A 10,507-nucleotide genomic window follows, 5' to 3' on the forward strand; every position below is an offset into this window, starting at 1 on the left:
CACAAGTTCACATTGGGGCACAAATGTGTACCAAATTTCGTTCGATTTCATACGGTAGTTTTTGCTGTAGAGCGGCCACAAAAAAAAAAAAAAAAAAAACTGGTCACACACATACGTGACACACACACACATACGCACACACTCACACAGACAGATATTTTCCAAAAAGGGTCGAAATGGACTCAGCACACCTCAAAACGTTCGAATCCGTCAAAATAAGAAATTCGAAAATTTGCACGAATCCAGTACTTTCTTCTAGATGTTAGATATAGAAGAAAGCAACAATAGTTTGAAATGAGTTCTGAACCCTAGTTAAATGAAGTTAAATTTATTTCATGTAAAACGCATGTAGGTTTGAATGGCCTGTAGAATAAGAGATAATTATGTGAGAGTTAAAGGTTTTGATCCGTCATGCCTATCAGCACAATCTACTTTTAATGGGGTCTCAGTGGACGAGTGGTCTGAGCGTTTGTTTGACACACATGACGTGATGAATTCGACTTCCATCCTCGCTCCGGATGTACTTTCCCTTCTTTCTGCTGTAACTTCTGCAAGTATTTTCGAATACTAGTAGGTGACGCAAAAAAGAACAGCTGTTTGCCAATTCCGAACGCTTTTGGTGGCACCAGTGCGACCGTTCTTTGTTTCCGAACGTACACTGACATTGTAGTCCATATCAGTTAAATCTGAGCAGTAAGCTTCTGGTAGAAGAAGATGCATTAACTTGGTTCAAATGCTCTACTGTGTGCATGTAGACGGTATGAATTTGTGTTAACAATTTAATCTTTTGCGTAATGTGCCATCGTTTGAAATCAATCGACTCCAATTCTTTGGTCATTGAATTTAAAAGAGGGTATTCGTATCTTGTGAACGACGAAGACACATATGGGGTAAGTAAGTTAAACGTTCATTATTTGCTTTGCTGTATTGACAGTACAGATATTATAAATGAATGTTTCTATATTGCGGTGATTCGGTGAAAAGTAAAATATCGAAATTGTTTGGTAATCTAAGAAACTGGTAGAAATATGAGAGTGTGAAGACTAGCTTTGATCTCAACGTTTTGCAGCACATTCAATGATGGCCAGATGCATGAGTCTATTATCAAACAGAGCAAGTTTTGATATCTTTTGACTGTTCTATTTTTGAACAGCTTCAGTTGTTTTAAAAAGCCTTTAATACATTTTAATAATGCTACCAGGCCTTTAATACTTCGGCATTTTCTGTGAATGTCGTACAGGTTACTGAATTTCACTGTTTGTTTACAAACGTATTGTTTATATTCCTAGTACAGGGGTGGATACAAGGGGAGGGGAGCATGAGGGTTATCCCCCCCCTAAACTGTCGACAATAGTATCCACCCACATTGTGTTCAAACACTTTATGGATAAAATGTAAATGATTTCAGTTGTCTTTTCAGTTCATTAATTATTTTTGAAAGTAAGTATTTGAATACAACTTCTTTTCATTGCCTATGAATTTAATTTACTACATTTATGCCCTATTGTGTGCTTTATTCCTGGTTGATTTGGCGCTTTTCATTGACATCTAAGCACTTTCAAAATGTTTTTGTCTCCGAAACCGTAGGTTCGTTCATGGGGGGAGAGGGGGGGGTTGTCAGTCTTCAGCATAACCTTCCCCTAAAATGGTAATCTGTATCTGCCTCTGTTCTAGTCTTTAAACGTGGGATTTTTATTCACCCTTTACGTCTGGTTATTTCACAAGCTCGACCACCTGAAAATAAGCTCATGTTGCTAACTTTTCCCCTAACCGGGATGGATTCCGACGAAATTATTTGGAATATTCAGTGTCGGTCCAGACTTAAATTAGCTGTAGTATTTTTGCTTACAGCTGATGTGGACCGAAATATTTACAGGTGGCACCAAGATGAAATTTAATCATACTTATTCGCGTCGTACTGGTTCCACTTTACGCAAGTTTAAGATCGATTTTAATGATCGCCTTTGCTAGTCAATTCGAACTTTTGACTGTTTGAAAAAAGATGGGGTTCGGATGTCTGAATCAGTTGGTGAATACGACCATTAGCATTTCCTTTTTTTTTTTGTTACAATTTTTTTTTTCGTTTCAGTCGTATTATCGGTATTCATCTAATTCGAACTAAAATAAGTAACTGGATCACCCTGTAAGTAACTAGAACAGGGATTCTCACTCTGGTGTGCGCAGCTCACCCCCTCCCCTAGAGGGATGGAAAAGAATGTCAAGGGAGACGTGAATATGTTCAAAAAATAAAATGAAAAAGTAAAACTAACTATAACTTACTCAAATTTGAGGCCACATGCAAATATTTTTGACGTTATCGTTTAACAGTTTTTAGTGCAGATTTTATCCACATATCTCTGTGAATCTGATTTTGCAGCATTAGCAAGCATCAAGTCAAAACATCAGGCAAGGATAGACATTAAAAGTGACCTGAAATGCGCTTTTTCACAAGCTCAGAAACTTTTTAAGCAAGCAGTGCTAATTCGCCTATTGATGTTGCGATCGTTACTGGTATAACATTCCAAACTCACCTTCATCCGAAACATTTCAAATTAAGGGGTCAGGTACTCTTTCGGTAATAAAATTTGTCGAGAAAGTAGTCAATTTAAAAGTGACTTATTTGAAGATCTATTAGTTTTTTTTTCATGAAAATTTCCCCAGATATTAAGGCAGCTATAATAATCTCTTTGATACCAAAATATAAATCATGGGCATTTTTGAAATTTTTTTATAATTATTTTAATGAAGTGAATTTTTTTTGTAAGCCGATAATATTAGAAACCTACTCTGCACAGCATTTCTCTTTTGTGAAATAAGATATCAACCTAATTTTTTTTCTCAGAGTAGAAAAAGAATGTAAAATGATGAATAATTACATTGATTCAATATTCTTTATGCATAAAATTAAATAATTATATGCATCAAATCCAAATAAAGTTTTGTGTAGCAATATTAAATTTTGTTTACGAAATTACGAATAACCAGCTTCAGATATTTCAACTAGCTTCAGTTTCAAACTTTGATTGTCCTCTTGTGTTAACCACATATCGCACCAAGGCACAGAAAGTGACACAAAACAGCATCGGAGAAAATTAAGGTCTTACGCAATAGTTGTTTTAAGCGATTAAATTTCCAATATTTCAATACGCGCGAAAATATTATATTGATGCGTTAACTGGCTAGTTTTATAGTCTAAATTGATAATGCATACTTAAAAGTTTTAAAATGTTTCTTCTAAATTCTGAAATCTTAATGATGTGTCACTACTAATGATATTGTTTTCATGCTACCGCGCACCAGTTATGTAAGCAAACTTGGGCGCGTTTTGTAGCAAGAAAGAACATTTAATTTAGATTTTAAATCAATAGCTAGAAGTTACCCCAAATTTTGAGTTGTCACTTTCCTTGTCAGGTTATTCTAATGGGGGAGGGGGGGGGAGAAAGCTTACACAAGTGTTCAAAGGGGGGGGGGGCGCAGAGACTGAAAGGTTGAGCACCTAGGAACTAGAAAATATGTATTTTCAGCTACAAGTGGGTTTCATTTTTCGTTTCGTGATGAATGGAAACTGAAATACTACCTATGATTGATAGGCACCAAACGGAAATTATACTTATAAAGAAATTAACATCGTAAGATTCAGCAAGTTACCGCCCTATAGCCAGGGCTACGACAGAAATACATGAAATACACCGCCAGCTCAGTCAATTCCAGCCGAGGACTGCAGTTTCGTGCATATTAGCACTCTTTTGTTTGGCACTCTTGGCTTCCTTAAGAGATTTTCCACCTCCAGTTCAGTTTGTCCTATGCCGGACTGATAAGTGCTAATAAGCACGAAACTGCAGTCCTCGGCTGGAATTGACTGAGCTGCCGGTGTATTTCATGTATTTCTGCCTTAGCCTTGGCTATAGGGCGGTAACTTACTGAATATATCTGCCTTGCCTGCAATATTCGAGTTGAATCAAACCATTGTTTCGATCACTCGTCTGGTCAGTGCTAATTCTATGTTAGCTACCAGTTTGTTTGGCACTCTTGGCTTCCTTAAGAGGTTTTCCACCTCCAGCTCAGTTAGTCCTATGCCGGGCTGATGAGTGCTAATAAGCACGAAACTGCAGTCCTCGGCTGGAATTGACTGAGCTGACAGTGTATTTCATGTAACATCGTAAGATATTTATAACATTGAATAGATAAGACTAGCCTGAAAGTTAAAACTTTTTCTTTGATACCTAAAGTAAAAACCTTTTTTTTTTTTTTTTTTGTAACGCCGATGTGCTGAATCCGAATTTTCATTCTGTTTACTTCTAGGTTTTCTTGCAAAATCACTTTACATGCTGCACCGTTTCGCGCATTTCAGCACAAACATTTTCATAATACTTTTACTTTAAAGGAAAAACAGTATTTAGTTTATGGAACTTGCTGAAATCAGTGCGTATCGTTGTTAATACATGTTACTGAAACATTTTTGATTTATTTTGTCTTGTTTACTTCAATGCTGGAAGGAAACTATCAGATAAAAAACATCTGCTGCCTTCGTCGTTTGTCATAAGCACCTTGAAAACGTTCTAAACATCAGGTTTTCAAAACCGACATCACAAAACGACGCATCGTAAAATAACAGTTATATAATTATCGTTTGGGCCTACAAAAAATATGCTATAAGAGAAAAAAAAAACGAAATGGTACGTAATTCAAATTTTCTGATTTTGAATTCGACTTCAGCATGTTAAATTTTTTTAAAAACACTTGACTTTGGCGGCAGCAGTTTCATCGCAGATTAGTTTAGAAGTGTGCTTTTCTGTTATAAAAAACATGACCGATGATTTACTTATAAATATTTTTATGTTCAGTAACACTTTTGGTGTCAAATTTCTTTTCATAATTTACTTTATGGACAACCCTTTATACTTCAGGCACATCGTGTAAAATTGTCTCGCGTTACTTTTGAGAGATTTGTCTGGTTATCACTTTCCGGATTTAAAATTTCTTTGAGAAGGTATGGATTTTTTTTGCAGTGACTTTGTGTACTTTACATAATAACTAAAAGCAGTTTGAACACTGAAAAATAAATATATATTTTTTAATAGGATTTTACTAGCTGCGTTGCCCGGCTTTGCCCGGTCTACCTTGAAAATAAAAATTGTGTCAAGTGAAGTATATTCAACAATCAGGCGTAAAAAATAAATTTAAAAAACATCATGATTTCCCTTCCAAACAATGACGACAGATATTAAAATACTCTTAAGAAATTAAATCCAGAAAGATGGATTTAAAATGCGTAACCATGGAAACACAAAATAAAATAAGTTTAAGGAATTAAAATGCGAAAGAAAATGGTTCACAATTTGAATGGAATCGAGATTTCTTAAACTTGATTTAAAAAGACTTGTAACTTTTTTTTCCTTTCGAGATAAAAGCTTATTTTTTCGACCATAGGTCGAGTTAGACCTTGAGTAAAAAAAGGTCGCTTTTTCCAATGGCGTCAAAAAGAAAGCTGTGGGACAATTCCTTCACTTTTTATTGATTTATTTAATAAAGAAAGTAGTACCTAATTTTCAGCTTAGCCTAAAAAAAATTGAGCTAAAAACGCAAATAACTCCAGCCGTAATAAAGTTAAAGCATTGAAACAAATTGCGTAGAACGCGGAAAATTTTACCCTTTCTAACGATATGTAATATTAATGTGTGCAAGTAATTTTTCACCCCTATATTCGGAAATTTATGTGAAAATTGGAGGTAATTTGGAATAAAAAAAAGAACAATTCATCGAATGTTTTTCGAACTGGTTTGCAAACCTTCTTAGGACTTAAAGGAACAAATTGTGAAACTTTCAGCGAAATCGGCCGAGTAGTTCTCAAGTTTTGCGAGTTCAAACACACAGATAGTTTTTGGAGACTTTATTTTATACTATGAAGAGATTACGGCATTCGCAATGACTTCCGACGTTCGGGGGAAAAAAAAAAAGTCAGGTATCGTAAAGACGAATGCTCATGCTTGGGACACTAACCTAACTTGGGACATTTTGCCGAATTTAGTTTTGAGGGCTGTTACACCTGTCGGTATTGCACCAGTGAAAAATGAACGGTGGTACAGAATAAATCTCTTTTGATACTAAGGTGAGTTGGGGTAAGTGCAGCCCCTAAATTGTACAGTTCGACTTTATTAAGGCCTAGACATTACAAGACTTGATACAAATTTTTTAATTTTTAGCCTACTTTCCCAGTAAAAGTCAGAAAAAGAAGAAAAAAGCATGAAAGAAGGCTTAATGCATCTTAAAAATATCCCGAAAAACAAAAAAAAAACTCAAAAATAAATAAAATAATTAAATAAATATCGAAAAATTAAAAATTAGAAAGTAGGGTATTGAGATGGGGAAAAATGTCTGTCGGTCTGTCTGTCTGTCGGTCGGTCTGTCTGTCTGTCCCCCCTAATAACTTTTGAATGAATAGTCCGATTCGAACAAACTTTTTTTTGTTCGAAAGATCTCGGCGAGGACACCTCATTCCCATATTTCACTTTTTGATTTGAACTATTTTTTCTTCAATTTTGAACAGTTCAAAAAAACTTAACATTAGCGCCTACGGGGAAATTCAAGGCAATTCCGAACTGTGAGGCGAATTTGCTTCAAACAAACTTTGTAGGAAAAATCTTTTGATGAAAAACTTGTATATAAAATATTTTTTTGATTTGAACAATTTTCCGTTCAATTTTGAACTGTTCAAATCCCTTAATATTAGCGCCTACGGGGAAACTGAAAGTCAATGTAGATTCCGTACTTGAAGGCGGATTTACTTCAAACAAATTTTGTTAGAAATAGCTCTTGACGCCAAATTCCAGACTCCGACTCCGAGAATTTAGAGGCACCTGACTCCGACTCCGATTCCTGTGCCCGACAATTAATTGGACTCAGACTCCCCGACTTCAACTCTGACTTCGTAGCTTTGGCAAAAATTTATGGACAAATGACTAACTCCAATTCTTGGATATCCGACTCCGACTCCTTTATCTCAAAATGAGATTGACTCCGACTCCGCAGCTATGGTTTTAACTGTGAAATGCTTATTGTTGATATGACTTGTTTTTATTTTCACGCTAAAGTTTAAATTTAGGTATTCAGTTACTGGCGAATAAACATCAAATTATTACATAAAGTCATTTATGTTTCTACATAAGATATGCGCAGACGATTTTTTTTTTTTTTTGACAAAGAAAATTATTTCTTTAAGTTGACATTTTTATTGTTTTTTTTTTGTTTTAGTAATTGCATTAATTTTAAAAAATGTTTTTGGCAACAGGGCAAAAAGAAACGGTTTTTTTTATATGATGTATTTATTTTAATGAGCTTATTAATTTTACTTATTAATTTTTCATTTTGAAAGCTATTAAAGATTTTTTTTAATCTAAAAAATTGTATTAGCTGCTTTGTTTAAAAGTTGTTGCTATTTTATTTGTTCGGTTTTTTTTTTTTTTGATGAGGGAGGAATATGTTATTCCTAGAAATCAGCTTAAAGTATTTTAAAAGTATGTTTGAAAAAAATTGCAATTTTAGCTATTTTTGAGAATATTGATCAGGTACTAGAAAGTAGTATGGGTATACGGGAAAGTAGGCTCGTCTAGTTCTAGACAGAACTTCTTGTTATTTCATATGTTACCTGTTTTAGTGTGTTTCCCGAGACATGAGCCTGTTAAAATCATTGCAATTAAAAACGTTGAAAAAAAAAACATTTTAATCTATTGTGCTCTAGGGTCGCACTTTCTCAATAAAAGTGGGGCAAGAGCGTCACCTATCTGATTTTTTTTTAAAACCGTTTGAGAAAATAAGGGGCAAGTGCAATCAATAGAGTATTTTTTCCTGATTAAAAACGATTTTTTTATTTTAATTTTCACCTATTCATTGGAAAGTTATTACATTTTTCCTAACGAAACCTGTCAATGTAAAATGAAGAACGTTCAAGAAACAATGGATTATTAAACAAAATTATGAAGTTTTTATTTTAAATTAAATAAGGAACATGAAAGATAACTTTTATTATGCTAATAAGCTTAAAAAACAAAAACAAAACTTGCATACCAAGGAATAATCTTTAAAACTTGAATATCAACGAACTTATAAAATATTAACTTAATAATACAAAAGGTAACTATACAACTGACAAAAGGTAACATATCTTTGGCGAACTTGAACATATTTTTTTGTATAAGTACACTTAGTATAGTAATTAACAATAAGTATAGTAATTAACAATTTAATTTATATTATATTCTGAAAACGCTACTTGGAATATCAAATTTCCTCTACGATCTGAAGAGGGATTTGGAATACTTTATACAATGTCGTCGTCTTGGATCTCGCTAACGTCGTTTCTTGAAGGATAACTAAACACAGTGCTATAATTTCCAGCCGCTTTTAACTTTAAAAATTTAATTTCAGGGAAATTATCATCATTTATATAAGTAATTTGTCCTACAAAATGTTTAGTCATCTTTTTTTTTGTAGAAAATCTCACAAGAACCCAGTCGCCTACCTTTCTCTCCGTTGGATGCGTTCCCCACTGAATGATATCTTCTTGCTGTTTTTGCTCTGTGGCAATCATTTCTTCGACTGTCATTTCATCATGTAAATCTTTCCTTAAACTCATATTTTCATTATCGTCACTTTCTTCTTCCTCGTAATTTCGGAAGAATTACAAATTAATTACATTGCTTCATTAAATCGTTGCGAACAAATTATATCTGTCATAAAATAACATTGCCAGATTAATAGGAAAGTGCAGTCCCAAAAAATGCGAGGCTGCACTTGCCCCTTTTTTTCGGGCCGCACTTTCCCAGTCGTATAATTTTCTGGGGCAAGTGCAGCCCTAAAATTAATTGATTTGAAAGTAAAAAATAATAAATCTCAGTTTCAAAAATACGAAAAGCAGACATAAAATAGTTGTACTTACGTTTTGGAAGCACGAAAAAGTGAAAACAACAACAGAAGAAACGATGATTTCTCGAACCATAACAACATGGCACTGTAGTGGGAATGAGAAAAGTTAGGAAACTAGGGAAGGAGTAGAGTTACCATTCAAGTAACGCGATCTAACGCACGCAGTGCAAAGTAATAACGTTTACCAAGCTACCCAGATAACAGCAGCCTTGCAGATATTCCCGGTTTCTGATTATTAACCTAAGCCGCACTTGCCCCAAGACCGCACTTACCCCAACTGACCTTATATGAGTTTAACTTTGATGTACCATCTTTATGGGTAAGTTTTATGATTTTGAAAACTTCGAAAAAGAAACTATGCGATTTTTAAGTATGGAAATGACTGTGGTTAATTACTCTAACTGAGCAGCATTAGTTTGAATTTGTTTCAAACTTCATCTCGGCTATGTACCTGTGCCTCTTTTTGGTTAAATTTATTTCCACTTAACTAATTCATTTGAACTAATTTATCATAAATTTGAAAAATTACAAATACGCTCCAAACTTGGGGAAATTGTTCCAAGTTATTGCGCAAAGGCATAAAAAGTGTCTGTAAGGTATATTGAAGAAACAAAGTGCATAATTGTATCAAAAAAAAAAGTATACATACAAATTTTTTTTTTAAATGATGATTATTCTGGTGATAATAAATGTGTCGTATCATAACAGGACAGAAAAGTTGTCATTGTTAAAAAAAATTGCATTCTTGATGAGCAAAAGACGTTTTGCAGAAATAGTACTTATGTTACTTCCACTAATGAAAATTAGTCTCAAATTATACATACTTATTTATTTGCTGTGAATTTCACGTATTATGAAGGAATGAAAATAAATATGAAAAGATGTGAAATGAAGAAGACGGAGAAATATCAGCTGTATTTAGAGTCATTTGGGTTCACATTGCTTTTACGCTTTTATAAATTAGAGAAAAACGAGAATTAAAAAGGTTAAGGTGACAACCGATATTTTCAGGGGCAATTAAGTATACATTCTGAAATCTTTGAATGTTTACAAGCTTATATTATTTTTATCAAATGATATTTTTTTTTTAATTGAGTTGTAAAATAAACTTCTTTAAAATGATAGTTGGTGTCCCAACCTATTACCTATTGCTTCATACATGAAAGAACCATTAAAATGTTAGTGTCCCAAGTTAGAAAGGGGGTCCGTAACTTGGGACAGAGATTTTTTTTTTTGTTTTTGTTTTTAAAGGGACAAATCAACACATCTATACCTTGTCCTGAAGTTAAGTCTTGAGGCACGTCCTAAAAATAGAATACTTCGTTCTAATGAAACATGATTAATACGCTATTAAAGGTAAAAGTTCAAAACTGTCCCAAATATGGGCACTTTGACTGCATGTAATTTGCATTTTTGAGCAATGACGAATTGCTTATTAACCTCACTCGACCAAAGTTGATGTTGCTCTGATTTTTCAGATTACCGTGAAGACGTTTTCTTTAAATATTTATTTAGAGAGCAAAATTGTCTTTGTCATAGCTACAAATCGTCTGCTGTTTGAATTTTTTCAGGGCTTAGCTCAAGC

The sequence above is a fragment of the Uloborus diversus genome, chromosome 7, assembly GCF_026930045.1.
Source record: "Uloborus diversus isolate 005 chromosome 7, Udiv.v.3.1, whole genome shotgun sequence".
Classification (NCBI taxonomy): domain Eukaryota; kingdom Metazoa; phylum Arthropoda; class Arachnida; order Araneae; family Uloboridae; genus Uloborus; species Uloborus diversus.